Genomic DNA, 14,936 nt, shown 5'->3' on the forward strand with positions numbered 1-14,936 from the left:
CTTTGTTCCTGCTCTGCTCTTTGCCACCGACGCACACCTGCACCCGCAGCCCCGAGCAGAGCTTCCTCTGTCGTTCATCTTCTTCTTCCCGCTTTTGTCCATGGTGCTGCCGTCAGGCTCCTGGATGGGCTCCAACGTCACCAACGAGGACATCACGCAGCTTCGAGCTTCACGGCGCTTGCCGCGGGAGACGGACGTCAGCGTCCACCTGCCGCGCGGCGAGCAGAGGCCCCGGCCCAAGGGGCAGGAGCGCGTCATCTTCCTCACGCATTTTGAGCGCGGGTTCGGGCTGCCGATGAGCACCTTCTTCCGCACATTCTTGGAGTTCTTCGGGCTTCAACCGCACCACCTTGGCGCCGGCGCCATTGTCCAGCTGTCCGGCTTCGTGACCCTGTGTGAGGGGTACCTAGGGGTCGAGCCGACGATCGACCTCTAGGCGCGCTTCTTCTCCTTGAAGCAGCAGGGCCCGTCGGCCGGGGAGTTCGCCGACTGCGGTGCCGCCGTCATGTCGAAGCGGTCGGGGCGGATTTCCCCAAGATCCCGCTCGAGGATTCTGCCAAGAAGTGGCAGAATTCCTTCTTCTACGTCCGCAACCATGGCACGGACCATATCAATCTTCCGCCCTTCGTCATCGTGTCGCGGCGGGCGAGGACGAACTGGGGCTACTCGCTCCGGCGCCCGGCGCAGGAGATCGTCAACCTCTGCGAGCGGGTGACGGTGATGAGGACGCGGGAGGGGCTCACCGGCACGGACCTCCTCTCCGCGTTCATCACCCGCCGGGTCCTTCCGCTTTAGAGGCGCTCCTACCTCATCGGCGACATGATGGGCCTGCAGGACCCCAACCGAATGGGGTCGACGCGGCTGTCTGCGGAATAGGTCGCTACGGCGTCAACGACATCTCCAAGGCCAACCTTGGAGAGGATTGGCGATTCGGCAAGGCGCCGTATAGCCAGTCGAACCCGGCGCCACAGGTGAGCGTCCGGTCTTCTTACTTTGCTGCCGCACATCTTCTTGTTCGTCCCAACGCGATGCGGGAGATCCTCTTGAACGCAATCCGGCATCCTTACGCCCGGGCTCCGTCACAGGTGGCGCCGGTGGCACCAGAGGAGCCCGCAACCCAAGGTGGCGAGGAGGTGGCCGAGTCCGACGCCGACGCTGGGCGTCGTGCTGGTAAGTCTTGCATGTTTCCTTCTTGATTTTGCCTTGAATTGTTGATTATGCCGTGGTGGAGGCGACGCTGACGCCGGTTGTTGGTGTAGCTGCGTTGGGTGGGGGAGGCGGCGACCCGGGCGGAGCCGGGTCCTCGCACCGCATGGAAAGCACAGCGTCGCTCCGCGACCCCGGGGATCGAAGCGCGCGATGGACTCGACCGAGCCTGGGAGGCCGGCTAAGAAGAAGCGTGGGAGGCGGACCCCGGTCCCAGTCTTGACGGGGTAAGTTTCTTTTCCTGCTTGCGTCTAGGTTTCTTGAGCCAGTATTGTCTCTTTTTGCTTATTCTGCCTTCTTCTTCAGGTCGCCCATCGCACTGGCGAGGGCGGCGGCGGAGGCTGCGGCCGTCGAAGGGGCCGCGTTCCGCAGGAGCCGGTTCGACCTCGCCGGCCTGGCCGGGGAGGAGGGACGGGGCGACTCGGACCTCGGCCTGGACCCAAACAACACCAAGGCCTTAGCCTGGCGAGACAGGAACCGGGCCGAGGCGGAGCTGGAGGCGGCATCGGTCCAGGCTTGGACCGACACATCGGCAGCATGGGCGCGATCTGGCATGGAGCCGGCCTGGCGCGAGATGCTGGAGGGCACGGTAGTGGCGGCGATGGTTTTTGAGCTATGGTCGGTGAGGGAGCGCGACCGTGGGGGCCGGGGTGAGGTGGTGATCCTCGACCAGGAGGTCGTGGAGGTGGGGGGCGACACCCCGCCGCGAGTCGACGTGGTCGAGCGCGTGGGGGCTGATGGTGGTGGAGGCGATGACGTCCTGGAGGAGACACCGCAGGCGGCGGCGCCGGAGGCGCCGTTGGCTATGGAGGAGGCACCGCGGGCGGCGGTGCCTAAGGTGGCGATGCAGGGCGTCCCGGTGTCCGGGTCGCCGTCGGCGCCGGGAGGGGCGTCGGAGGAGGTGTTGGCCGTGTCGCAAGCGGCCAGCGGGGGGCACGCCTTGGTGCCCCGGCAGGGTGGGCACCGAGCTGCCGTGCCGTATCCTGCGCGGAGCGGGGGCGCGGCCGTCTTCGAGCCTCAGACCTGGGAGGAGGCGGCACTGGATGCCGTCAGCCGCCGCCTGCGAGGCCGGACGGAGCGGCTTGAGGCCTTCGCCCAGGCCGAGACGGAGCGGACACGCGACCTGGAGCGCACCATCCTGGTAAGTCTTTCTTTTTTGTGGGGGCGCACCAGCGCACCCACTGGGTGTAGCCCCCGAGGTTCGGGCCAACTACGTAGTAGTTGGGTCGAATCTTTAGGTCGCCGGGCCTTGTTCTGACTTCTGTCTTTTTTCAGCATCTTGATGCCTTCCGGGTTGCCGCCTTCAACCGTCTCCTGGGAAAGCATCGGGAGCTCAATGAGCAGCTTGCTGTCAAGGAGGAGGAGCTTCGCGTCGCCGCAGGTACGTTCGTGCTCTTTCCTAGTGGGGGTGCGCTAGCGCACCCACTAGGTGTAGCCCCCGAGATTCGGGCCAACTACGTAGTAGTTGGGCCAAATCTTAAGTCTTGCCTTTTTTCTTCTGCTAAACTTTCTCTTTTTTGCTGCCGAGGTGCTGTCTTAGCGGACCCGGCTGCTCCGGGCTGGTCATCATTACGACCGGCTTGTTGCTGAGGCTGGCCACCTTGGCGTCGAGGAGGTACAGGCGAGGGCGGAGGCGGCCGCGGCCCAACGGTCTCTTGATGAGGCCAACCGGCTGCACGAGCAGCTAGCGGGTCACAAGAGCCACCTCGAGGCCGAGGTGGAGCTCCTTAAGGCGGAGGCTGCCAAGGTGATGGAGACGCAGCAGGCCCTAGTCAAGGCAGACCAGCAGCGCGGCCAGCTGGCCGAAGACAAGGGCCGGCTCAAGGCCGAGGTGGATCGCTCGCGGGAGCAGGCTGCCGCGACCGAGGAGGCTCGTCAGGACGAGACTCATCGCCGCAAGGCGACAGAGAAGGCGGACGAAGACAAGGACGCTGAGCTGAAGGCGGCCCTTGCTAAGGCGGCCGATCTAGTGAAGGCACTCGGGGAGCATGACCGCGTCGTGGAGCAGGAGCGGCGTGGTACGTTGCTCGAGGCGCAGCACCTGGAAGAGTCCTTCTCTAGTAAGTGCTGCTTCTTGTAACCTGCCGGGTCGGGACCTGGCTTCTCTTCAGTGTTGTTCTTCTAATCTTGCTTCTTCTTTTACGACAGGGCCTTCCCGGAGACGCAGCGGTTGGCGGAGGAAGCCGTCCGCTACCAGGGCGACCCGACCGGTGTTGTCGGGTCTAGGACGGATCCGCGGGTGGCCTGGAACTTCCCGGAGATCATCACCGCTGCAGAGGCCCACCTGCGGGTCCTCGGGACGCAGATGCAGCGTCTGTCCCAGGCTGGCAACGTGATGATGACGGCCCTATGGCCGGACTCCGTCCATCCGCGTAGCTTCTCACGCCTGGCGCGCTGGTTGGAGATGGGCCCGGACCGCCTTGGCGAGTGGCGTGTTTCCGCCGCCCGTGCCGGTGCCGAGATGGCACTTTGGTTTGCGCTGTCTTGGCATCTGGATCTTCAGCTAGACGCGCTGATGGGCCAACGCACTGGTTCGGAGCAGTTGCTGCAGGAGCAAGCCGGCCGGATCGCCTCCCGGGCCAGCTACATCGCCGAGTTCGCCTTCCTCGATGAGTTCCATCCGGAGTGGACGGAAGATGGTAGGGTCGTGGATGGCGACGACTACGGCTTGCTTCTCCATGACCCGGAGGGGAGCTTGGAGGAGACGGGCGTCTACGGCGACGCGGTTGCTGAGGAGGACACTAGTGTCATGCCGGACCCAGAGGCCGCCAGGGGAGGGCCGTCGACGTCGCGACGCGGCGCTGGAGATGCCTGAGATACTTTATGTAGAATCTGTTAAGTAGCAGGTCCACCCACCCACTTGGGGTTGTTTAGGGTGTAATCAACTCGGGCCGTGGACCTTTGCTTTAAATATTTGTGTGTGAATGTCGTGAGTGTTTTTTTGCTCTTTGCCTTCCGCTTTTTTCGAACCGATTTCATACGCTTTTCCTCTCTCAAACCTCCCCCCCGCGAGTTAGACGGCCAAGGCTCCGGTCTGTGACAAGGGGTTCGATTCTTTGAGAGGGGCGCGCAGGACTTGGGTCCTTAGAAGCGTTGAGCGAGAGCGAAACACCCACTGGGCCGGCTGGCGGCAATCCGGCTTGGCCGGTTGGCGAGCAGCCGGTCGTGTGGCTATTTATTTGATGAGTGACGGGCCGGGTTGGTCGACCCGACGGCCTTTGACTTAGTGTATGAATCGTAAAGGAGCTTTGGCCCATTGTGCTTGCCCGCCGACAGCCAAAGCTGGATCTGCGGTTTTAGGGCAAAATGGGGGACCGTGGTGTCCCAACTTTATTAGGAATCACCAAGTAAGGCGGCGGGGTGGCGACCGGGCCGGCCTGCCCCCGAGCCCCCGGGTCAAGCAAGTTGAGCCGGTGGCCGGGTTCAGTGGTAAAGTGATGCAGAAAAATAGGGACACAATAAATAGGTCGGCAAAAGGTAGCCCCCGAGTCTCGTTCGGGGACCCCGTAGTTTCATGCGTTTACAAAAGGCGATGATACATACACTCGTGCAGCTAACTGTAAAACGGGCGGAGGAGTTCCGCGTTCCACGGCATGTCGTTTCTTCGCCGGCGGTGTCCTTCTTGCGCTTCTTTGACTTGGCGCGTCGATGAGGTAGTAGGCGTTGCGATCGCGCAAGGCCCTGCTCACGATGAACGGGCCCTCCCATGGAGGGGACAGCTTGTGCTGGCCTGCCTGTTCTTGGACAAGTCGGAGGACGAGGTCGCCCTCGCGGAACGCGAGGGGCTTGATCTTCTTGCTGTGGTAGTGCCTCAGGCCTTGCTGGTAGATAGCCGAACGGCTAAGTGCCAGAAGGCGCACTTCTTCGAGAAGGTCGACGCCGTCTTCGCGTGCCTCTCTGGCTTCGGCTTCGGTGTACATCACGACGCGCGGCGAGTCGAACTGGACGTCGGTCGGGATGACGGCTTCAGCTCCATAAACGAGGAAGAACGGGGTGAACCCGGTCGACCAATTCAGCGTGGTGCGCAGACACCAAAGTACTGCTGGCAACTCATCAAGCTAGCTGCCGGGTGAGCGGATAAGTGGCTCAACGAGTCGCGACTTGATGCCGGACATGATGAGTCCGTTGGCCCGCTCGACCTGCCCGTTGGACTGCGGATGTGCCACGGAGGCCAGGTCGAGGCGGATGCCAGAGACGGAGCAGTATTGCTCGAGCGCGCCCTTGGTGAAGTTGGTGCTGTTGTCGGTGATGATGTTGTTCGGCATGCCGTAGCGCACCGCTATATCCTTGATGAACCGGACGGCTGTTGGCCCGTCCAATTTCTTGATAGGTCTTGCCTCGATCAACTTGGTAAATTTGTCCACTGCCACCAGTAAGTACTTCATGCCGCCCCGAGCAGTTTTGAAGGGTCCCACCATGATGAGTCCCCAGACCGCGAATGGCCAGGCGATCGATATGGTGCGGAGTGCTGACGCCGCCTGGTGGCTGCGTTTGCTGAAGTGTTGGCACCCTTCACATTTGAGAACGAGCGACTCAGCGTCTTCGAGGGCCGTGGGCCAATAGAAACCGTGGCAGAACACCTTGGCCACCAAGGATCATGATGCGACATGGTGCCCAAACTCACCCTGGTGAATGTCGTGGAGGATGTCGATGCCGTGATCCTGCTCGACGCAGCGCTGGAACACGCCGATAGAGCTGTGTTTGACGAGCTCGTTGTTGATGATGCTGTAGGCGGATGCCCGACGCTGAATTTGCCAAGCTTCAGTCTCGTCCATGGGGGGAACCCCGTCCTCCAGAAACTCTGATATTGGGAGAGCCCAAGATGGAGCTGTAACCATTGCGAAGAAGGCCACCAGGGTGGGTTCCGGGTCGGAAGCCCCCGAGTCGGGTTGAGCAGCCCCCGAGTCGGGGATGGCGACGACCGGGTCCGGGATGGTGGTGGCCAAGTTGAGCTGAGCAGCCCCCGGGCCGGGTTCAACATTCCCCGGCCTGACTTGTGGTGCGGCCGAGTCGTCTAGAACATGAATAGACTCGGAGTCCAGCGATGGCTTGATGGACGGCTTGCGCAGGTGCTCGAGGGAGACGCTGGATGGGATGGCTTGTCGTGACTAGGCGATCTTAGCGAGCGTGTCGGCTGCTTCGTTCTCCGCACGCAGGACGTGGAGGAACTCGCAGCCCTCGAAGGATCCGGATAGCTTCTGGACGAGGAAGCGGTAGCTTGCCATGTTGGACTCGCGGGCGTCCCATTCGCTGGAGCACTGCTGCACCACTAGGTACGAGTCGCCGTAGCACAGGATGCGCCGGATGCTGAGTTCCTTGGTGAGCCGGAGGCCGTGCACAAGGGCTTCATACTCTGCGACGTTGTTGGAGGCGACGAAGTGGATCTGGAGCGCGTAGCGGAGCCGGTCGCCCTTCGGAGATGATAGTACGATGCCGACCCCCAAGCTGAGTCGCATCTTGGACCCGTCGAAGTGCATGCGCCAGTGCGTCGAGTCGGGAGGCGGCGGCAAGTACCGAGTCTCGGTCCTGTCGACGAGGAAATCAGCTAGGGCCTGAGACTTGATTGTGGTGCGGGGCTCGTAGAGGATGGTGTGGCCGGCTAGCTGGATCGCCCACTTGGCGACTCGGCCGGAGGTGTCCCGGCACCCGATGATTTCTCCGATAGGCGCCGTGCTGACGACAGTGACGACCTGCTCTTGGAAGTACTGCTTCAGCTTCTTGGCGGTGAGGTACACACCGTAACACATCTTCTGGTAATGCAGGTAGTTCTGCTTGGAAATGGAGAGCACCTCGCTCAGGTAGTAGACTGGTCGTTGGACGGCTTGGATCTTTCCCTTCTCTGGTCGCTCGACCACCAGCACCGTGCTGACCGCCTGCAAGGTCACGGCTATGTAGAGCAACAGGGGCTCCTTGTCGGTCGGCGCAGCCAGGACTGGTGCAGTGGAGAGCATGCGCTTGAGGTCTTGGAAAGCCTCGTCTGCCTTGCCGTTCCACTTGAACGGGCTTGTCTTCTTCATCAACTGGTACAGGGGGAGCGCCCTCTCGCCCAGCTGTCTTAGGAACCGGCTGACCGAGGACAAGCACCCGGTGAACTTCTGGACATCACGCAGCCGAGCCGGCTTGCGCATGCGCTCGATGGCCTTGATCTTCTCTGGGTTCGCCTCAATGCCGTGTTCCGAGATGAGGAAGCCGAGTAACTTTCCGGCCGGGACGCCAAAGACACACTTTTCCGGGTTGAGCTTGACCTTGTATTCACGGAGGTTGGCGAATGTTTCGTTCAAATCGTCGAGGAGCGTGAGGTGCTGCTTGGTCTTCACCACAATCTCGTCCACGTATACGTGGATGTTGCGGCCGAGTTGCGGCAGCATGCATTTCTGCATGCAGCGTTGGAAGGTGGCGCCAGCGTTCTTCAATCCAAACGACATGGTGATGTAGTAGTACGCCCCAAAGGGCGTGATGAAGGACGTCTTCAGGGCATCGGCCGGGTCCAGCTTGATCCTATGATAGCCGGAGTAAGTGTCCAGGAAGGATAGGAGTTCGCATCTGGCGGTCGAGGCGATGACTTGGTCGATCCGCGGGAGAGCGAACAGATCCTTGGGACAGGCCTTGTTGAGGCTGGTGTAGTCGATACACATGTGCCGGGTCTTGTTCTTCTTGAGGACGAGGACTGGATTGGCCAGCCACTCGGGGTGAAATACTTCCATTATGAAGCCGGCCGCCAAAAGCTTGGCGACCTCTTCACCGATGGTTCTTCTCTTCTCTTTAGAAAATCGTCGGAGGGGTTGACGGACAGGCTTGGCGTCCTTGCGGACGTGAAGTTTGTGCTCGACATACTTCTTCGGGATACCCGACATGTCCTTGGGGGTCCATGCGAAGATATCCCGATTCTCACGGAGGAAGTCGATGAGCTCGCCTTCCTATTTGCCGTCGAGGCGGGCGCCTACGACACATACTTGCTGCTACTGGGGTCTTCAGGGTTGAGCTTCACTTTCTTGGTATCCTTGGAGGGTTTGAAGGCAGCCTCGTCGGCTGGGTCCGAGGTTGGGATCGACGCATCGGAGGCCTCGCCTGCGAGGGCGAAGATCCGGTCGAGCTCGCGCCGCTCCTCGGCAATGACTAACGACTCGGCCAGCTTGGCACCGTATGGGGCGCACTTCAGAGACTTGCGGTAGTCACCGGTGATGGTAATGAGGCCCTTGGGACCCGACATCTTCATCTTCAGGTACGTGCAGTGGGGAACCGCCATGAACTTGGCGAGCGTCGGCCGGCCCAGCAATGCATGATATGCTCTGGACAGGTCCACCACCTCGAACCAGATTGGTTCGCGTCGGAAGTGCCTGCTGTCGCTGAACAAGACATCGAGCCGGACCCGGCCAATGGGAGAGTAGGAAAGGCCGGGCACGATGCCGTGGAAGACTGTCCGGGTTGGCTCCAGGTCCTCGGCCTTGAGGCCGAGCTTGGTCATCGTGTCGCGGTAGAGGATGTTGATGCTGCTGCCGCCGTCGATGAGGACTCGAGAGAACTTGCATGTGCGCCATGCGATGATGGTGGGGTTGAGGACGAGGGCGTATCCACCCGGACTCGGCATGACTACCGGGTAATCCTCACGGGTCCAGGTGATCGGGTGATCCGACCAGTGCATGAAATCCGGCTTGGCCAGGACGATGGTGTTCACCTCCTGCCGAAGAAGGCGCTTGCTGCGCTTGTTGTTGCCGAGGCTGGTGAAGACGACATAGGCCGCGTTCTGGTCTGGGTAGGCGTCGTTCCGCATCGCGCCGCCAGCGGGAGGCGGCGGTGGAGGCGGAGGTGGCTGCCCTGCGCCTGGAGCTGGAGCTGGAGCCGGAGGAGGCGGAACGTCTCCCCTCCTGATGCGCTTGGTAATGGCGCACTGCCGAAGCATGTGCGTGGAGGGTCTTGTGCTGCTGTGGTGCTTGCATGGAGCGTCGAGCATCTCTTTGAAACTCATGGCGGGCTGCCATGCCAACTTGCCGGTCTGCCGGCGCTTCGCTGCCGGGTCCGCCGCGGGCTCGGCGGCCGCGACGAGCCGGTTGTCGTAACGCTGCGCCGGCTGGTCGGCCTTGCGCTTGTTGTTCTGATGATGCTGTTGCCGGCTGCTTTCACCGGCTGGCTTCAGGGGAGGAACCGGCTTTGCCTTGCCGGCTTCGTCCACCGCCACCTGGATCTTCATGGCGGAGTTGGCGTTGGCGTACTTGTCCGCCGTCACCATGAGCGCGGCCATGGTGGCCGGCTCGGAGCGTAAGAGCTTGTGCTTGAGGAGGGTGCCGTCTCGGCACCCGCTAACGAAGTACTGGATCGCCTGGACTTCATGGACGCCCTCGCAGCTGTTTCGGAGCTCGGTCCATCGTGCGAGATACTTGCGACCCATCTCCGTCGGCCCCTGCACGCACATGGCGAGCTGGCTAGGGCGACCGGGTCGCTTGTCGGTCCCCGTGAAGTTGCGGACAATGGCCTCCTCAAAGTCGACCCACGCGTTGATGCTTCCCATCGGCAGACTGTTCAACCACATGTGGGCCGACCCCTAGAGCATGAGCGGTGCGTAGCGCACGGCTAGACGACGATTGGCACCGGTGATGCCAATGGCCGTGGTGTAGTCGGTGAGCCAGTATTCTGGCTTCATGGTCCCATTGTACTTGGGGGTGTCGCGGGGGAGCACGAACTCTTTTGGAAAGAGCTCCTCCCGGATGCGTAGGCCGAAGCACGCCGGCCCGATAGCGCCGCTCTCCTCCACCTCCAGGGAGCGAGCGAGCTGATCGAGGCAGTGGCGCACCTCGGCGTCGTCGATGGCGCGCAGGCTGAATCGACTGGCGTCCAGGCCCCGAGGGGCCGGGTCAGTTGGAGCCGGACGCTCGCCAAGCTGGCCAGGTCCGTGCTGGGTCTCCGTGGAGGGCTCGTTACCCAGAGCGTCGGCGGCGGTGGCGGCCGGGTTGCGTCGAGTTCGGGCTTGGCCGGAGTGCGCCTCGTCGGGTGGCGAGGAAGCCGTGTGCAGAAGTTCGTTGGGTCCGGATCCCGCCGGCCTGGCGAGCTAGTTGAGGCGATCCTGCTGGGTGTTGGCGGCGCGGAGGAGCTCGCGCATCCGCCCGATGACCTCCTTGAGCTCCTCGCCCGCGAGTTGGTAGAGGCCGACCACGGCTGCCTCTGCAGCGTGCATGTTCTTCATTGGGGTTTCGTAGACGGTCCGGACGGCGCCGAAGGCTCGGCCGATCGCTCCTCCCCGGGCGCGTGCGTCGGCGACCCACGTTCGCTCGGCCGTGGCGGGCGTAACTCCGTGAGTGGCGTGGTGCTCCATCTGAGCGGCCTCCAGGCGGCGCCTGGTGGCGGCCAGCGTCTTGGACAGGTCCAGCATCTGCTGGCGCCTATCCTCGAGCTGGGTTCGGGCTTCGGTGATGTTGGTGGCGTCGACGTCGGTGCCGATGGGGATGCGGAGGCTCTGCATCGCAGCGTGCAATGGATCGGACGGCTCGGTCCGTTCCGCGGTGGCCCTGGCCTCCGCGGCCTTCCTCGTCTTGCTCGACGAGGAAGAGGCGCCATCGCCTGTGACGTAAACCTCCACATGGACGTCCATCCCCCCGGCGGCAATGCCACCGCCGAGGGAAAGGGGAGAGTCGGAGTAGCTGAGCACCTTGCTGGGGTACTCGTCGGCCGCGAGCACACCGAAGATGCGGAGCGCGGCGAAGGAGGCGGCGAGCGCACCAACGACGTCGTCCGCCAGTGCGACGGACTCGTCGGTGTAGGAGAAGGGCCCCGTCTGAAGCATGCTCCTGGCCAGCTCCTCGAGCTGCCCCACGATGGGCACCAACTGTCATGGTGGGCGCACGACAGATGCCAAGGGATGCCTAAAGAGAGGAGGAGGCTCGAGGGCGCTGGTGGGCTCCAGAGGCGAGGTTGGCATGCGCGAGCGCGGTACGCCGGACATACCCAGGTTCGGGGCTCTCCGGAGAGATAACACCCCTAGTCCTGCCAAGTTTGGTTGGATGATTGATAGTACAGTGTTACTCCTAGAGCTGTGTGGAGGAGGAAGGAAGCTGGCCAAGGCTTGGGCTGCTCCTTCTCTCCGGTACTGCTGTTGGGTGGCTAGTTCTATGCTTTCTCGTGCTTCTGTTTCTTACTTTCCGTCTTTGCGTGCCTCCTTTGTAGGCTCGGTTCCTGGGGGGTTTTATAGATCAACCCACCCAGGGTTACAATGGTAATATGCCGAGTCGGTGGGTCCGTATTGTCGGTGTCCGGGACACCGGGCTGGGTCCCGCTTGTGGGCTCGTGGTTCGCCGGGTTCCCCTAGGCGCGGGCCCCGCGTGCCTAGGGGGACTGTGCACCGTCTTGTCGATCGCTAGGGCGTGGCCGAGTTGAGTCGTGTATAGTGCTCTCCGTCAGGCTGCCGCTTGCTGTCGTCAGCGGTGAGGGCGGGAGCACTATTGCCAAGCCAGCCTTGGTCAGTGGGTAGGTGTGGGGCACTGTTGCCACACCCCGGCTGACCACAGGCATGGGTGGAAACACTGTTGTCTTGGTCTTCGGTGGTTTAGGTCTTGTCCCATCGTATGACCTGGATGGGACGGGAGCTGACCCGTGGCTGGGTTGCCGTGGACGCCACGGGTGGGGCTGGCTTGCTGTGGAAGCCTTGGTTGCGCCGGGTTGAGTTGTCTTGTGCCAGTTGTTGTGGCTGGGTTGACGTACCTTGCCGGCTTGGAGAGTTTGGCCGGGTTGCGGGCCCTGCCGGGTCGAGCGACCCGGCCAGGCGCGTGTCGGCTCGCAGGGCGATGCAGGCCCCGCTGTTTTCAAAAAGGATCCGGGTTCCGTTGCCTGCCTGGGGTTCATCCCCCCGACAGATACCTTGATTGACGAGGTTGGAAGTCTCACGACAAAGAAGGGCGAACTGGAGGCTTATCTGGGACGGCTTGGTGAGAAACTATTCTTGAAGCTTGAAGGTATTTCCTCTTATCCGACTGATTTGCCGATGTCGATTGACACATCTTATTAAACTGTCGACTCACCGCTTTTTTGACTGTGCAGAACTCTGTCAAGACTTTGAAGCAGAGACTGGGCGGATCGAGACACGTCTTGACCCCATAAACTCTCCTGTCAAAGATGACATCACGATGAACGTGTTGCGATTGGAATCTCATCTAGACAGTGTTGTGGATTATCTTGTTTGTTTGAAGGTGGCAATGTCACGGATTGACTCCGAACACTGGCCCCAAGCGGAATTCCAAAAAGATCTCGAGTCTCTGATTACTTGACTGAATGAAATCCCTGGCCGAGTGTAAGAGTGGAAGAAGTCGTCTGCTCATTGTGGCGCCGATGTTGCTCTGTTGTTGGTCCGAGTCCACTGCAAGGATGTCAGAGAAGACAAGATGGCGGCTCTCAAGGTTGCCAACACTAAGAAGCTCAGCTTCCAGTCCTTCATGGACACCTTCATCGACGCTGCTACTCGTATCGCAGACAACATTGATCTTGACAGCTTCATCGAGCCAGCAATTCCTCCTCCCGCTGAGTGAACAAACATTATGCCCCACCTTTATTTGCCTCGGAACGCCAAGTGATTTTGTAACCGTTAAACTCTTTTAGGCCTGATGCCTGAGTACTTCTGCCCGCTGTGGTTCTGAACTTTTTGCGGGATTTATCTGAACTTGGTTTTCTTTGAATATGAAGGCTTTGCCTTTATCACTTTCGGATGTTTTTCGATTCCGAGTGGAACTTGACCCTTCCACTCTTCGTCGAGTGGCTCGGACGACATGATCGATCGGAACGTCATCGTCCTTGCGGATCGGGATGGAGCGTATGTTGTACTTGTGACACAGCTTTGACGATGTGTTCAGTCGACACCTCGCCGTCTTTGCGGATTAGGATGGAGCGCATGTTGTACTTGTGACGTATCTCAGAAGGTCTTTGACGGTGTCAAAACCGGCGGATCTTGTGTAGGGGGTCCCGAACTGTGCGTCTAGGCGGATGGTAACAGGAGACAAGGGGCATGATGTTTTACCCAGGTTCGGGCCCTCTTGATGGAGGTAAAACCCTACGTCCTGCTTGATTAATATTGATGATGTGTGTTACAAGAGTGGAGCTACCACGAGATCAAGGAGGCTAAACCCTAGAAGCTAGCCTATGGTATGATTGTTGTTCGTCCTATGGACTAAAGCCATCCGGTTTATATAGACACCGGAGAGGGCTAGGCTTACACAGAGTCGGTTACAATGGTAGGAGATCTATATATCCGTATCGCCAAGCTTGCCTTCCACGCCAAGGAAAGTCCCATCCGGACACGGGATGAAGTCTTCAATCTTGTATGTTCATAGTCTTGGAGTCCGGCCGATGATGATAGTTTGGCTATCTGGACACCCCCTAGTCCGGAACTCCCTCAGTAGCCCCTGAACCAGGCTTCAATGACGACGAGTCCGGCGCGCATGTTGTCTTCGGCATTGCAAGGCGGGTTCTTCCTCCGAATAATTTATAGAAGATTGTGAACACCAAGATAGTGTCCGGCTCTGCAAAATAAATTCCACATACCACCGTAGAGAGAATAATATTACACAAGTTCAATCTGCTGACGTATTTTGTGGCGTGACGTCACACCACTACCAAGCCTTTACTCAAATTGTTTTTATTGTTCCACCTCAGCGTGTTTAGCGAGGCGGTTTCCTTGGCACATCTTGTCGAAGCAGAGATCGTGTTCCCCTTATTCCGGGATTCACATCAATACGGACGTGGGTAACCCAACCGCGCCCGTTGCCACGCCCCTCCATCGAAGGCGGGTTCCAAACGGTCACGGGGATGGCTCTTGGTATTCTCCCTCTTTATAATGAGACCAAGGCCTGTTCTTTTCCTTCAATCCTCTATCGAATCCACCCCCCGCCCTGAGTTCCAACACCCAGGGCTCCATATTGGGGTACCTCCGATCTTCGACAATGTCCGGCCCCGACCTACGAGGCCGGTGGATGCCCTCCTCCGTCACGGAAGAGGACGTGCTAAAGCTAAGAGACGCCAGGTACTTAACCTACGAGATTTCGCATAGGCTGCCTGCCCGAGGGCAAGTTATTCCTACTCCCGAGCTTGGCGAGAGCATCGTGTTCGTGTCTCACCTCCGTCGAGGTTTAGGCTTCCCGACGGATCCCTTCGTGAGGGGGCTCATGTTTTACTATGGGCTGGAATTCCATGACTTGGCTCCGGAGTCTATCCTCCACATCTCATCATTCATTGTCGTCTGCGAAGCCTTCCTCCGCACTACCCCTCACTTCGGCTTGTGGCTCAAAACCTTCAACGTGGAGCCGAAGGTGATTGAGGGGCATCAGGCAGAGTGCGGCGGGGCGGTTATAAGTAAGAGGGCCGATGCTCCATGGCCCGAGGGCTCTTTTCAGGAGGAGATCGGCTTGTGGCAATAGGAGTGGTTCTATATCACCGCTCCCAGGGGCAGCAGGCAGAGGCTGCCGCCCGTCTTCCGCTCGGGCCCTCCACAACGGCTGACGTCATGGGCCAACAAGGGGCGTGACTGGGGGCCGTCCAAGGACGTTCCCCTGTTGCAGGACTGGATTTGAGGCCTCCAAGAAAGGGAGATCAATCTGGCCGTAGTGGTACAGGTTATGTTGATCCGGCGCCTACTGCCCTGCAAACGTCGCCCCCTCCGCCTGTGGGAATTTAATCCGGAGGGGCCACGAGCTCTTCAACACTTCATGGGTTTGACACCCGTGGAGATGTACAAACTGTTCTTCGGATCGCAAGAG

Source organism: Triticum aestivum, chromosome 1B (genome assembly GCF_018294505.1).
Source record: "Triticum aestivum cultivar Chinese Spring chromosome 1B, IWGSC CS RefSeq v2.1, whole genome shotgun sequence".
Taxonomy (NCBI): Eukaryota; Viridiplantae; Streptophyta; class Magnoliopsida; order Poales; family Poaceae; genus Triticum; species Triticum aestivum.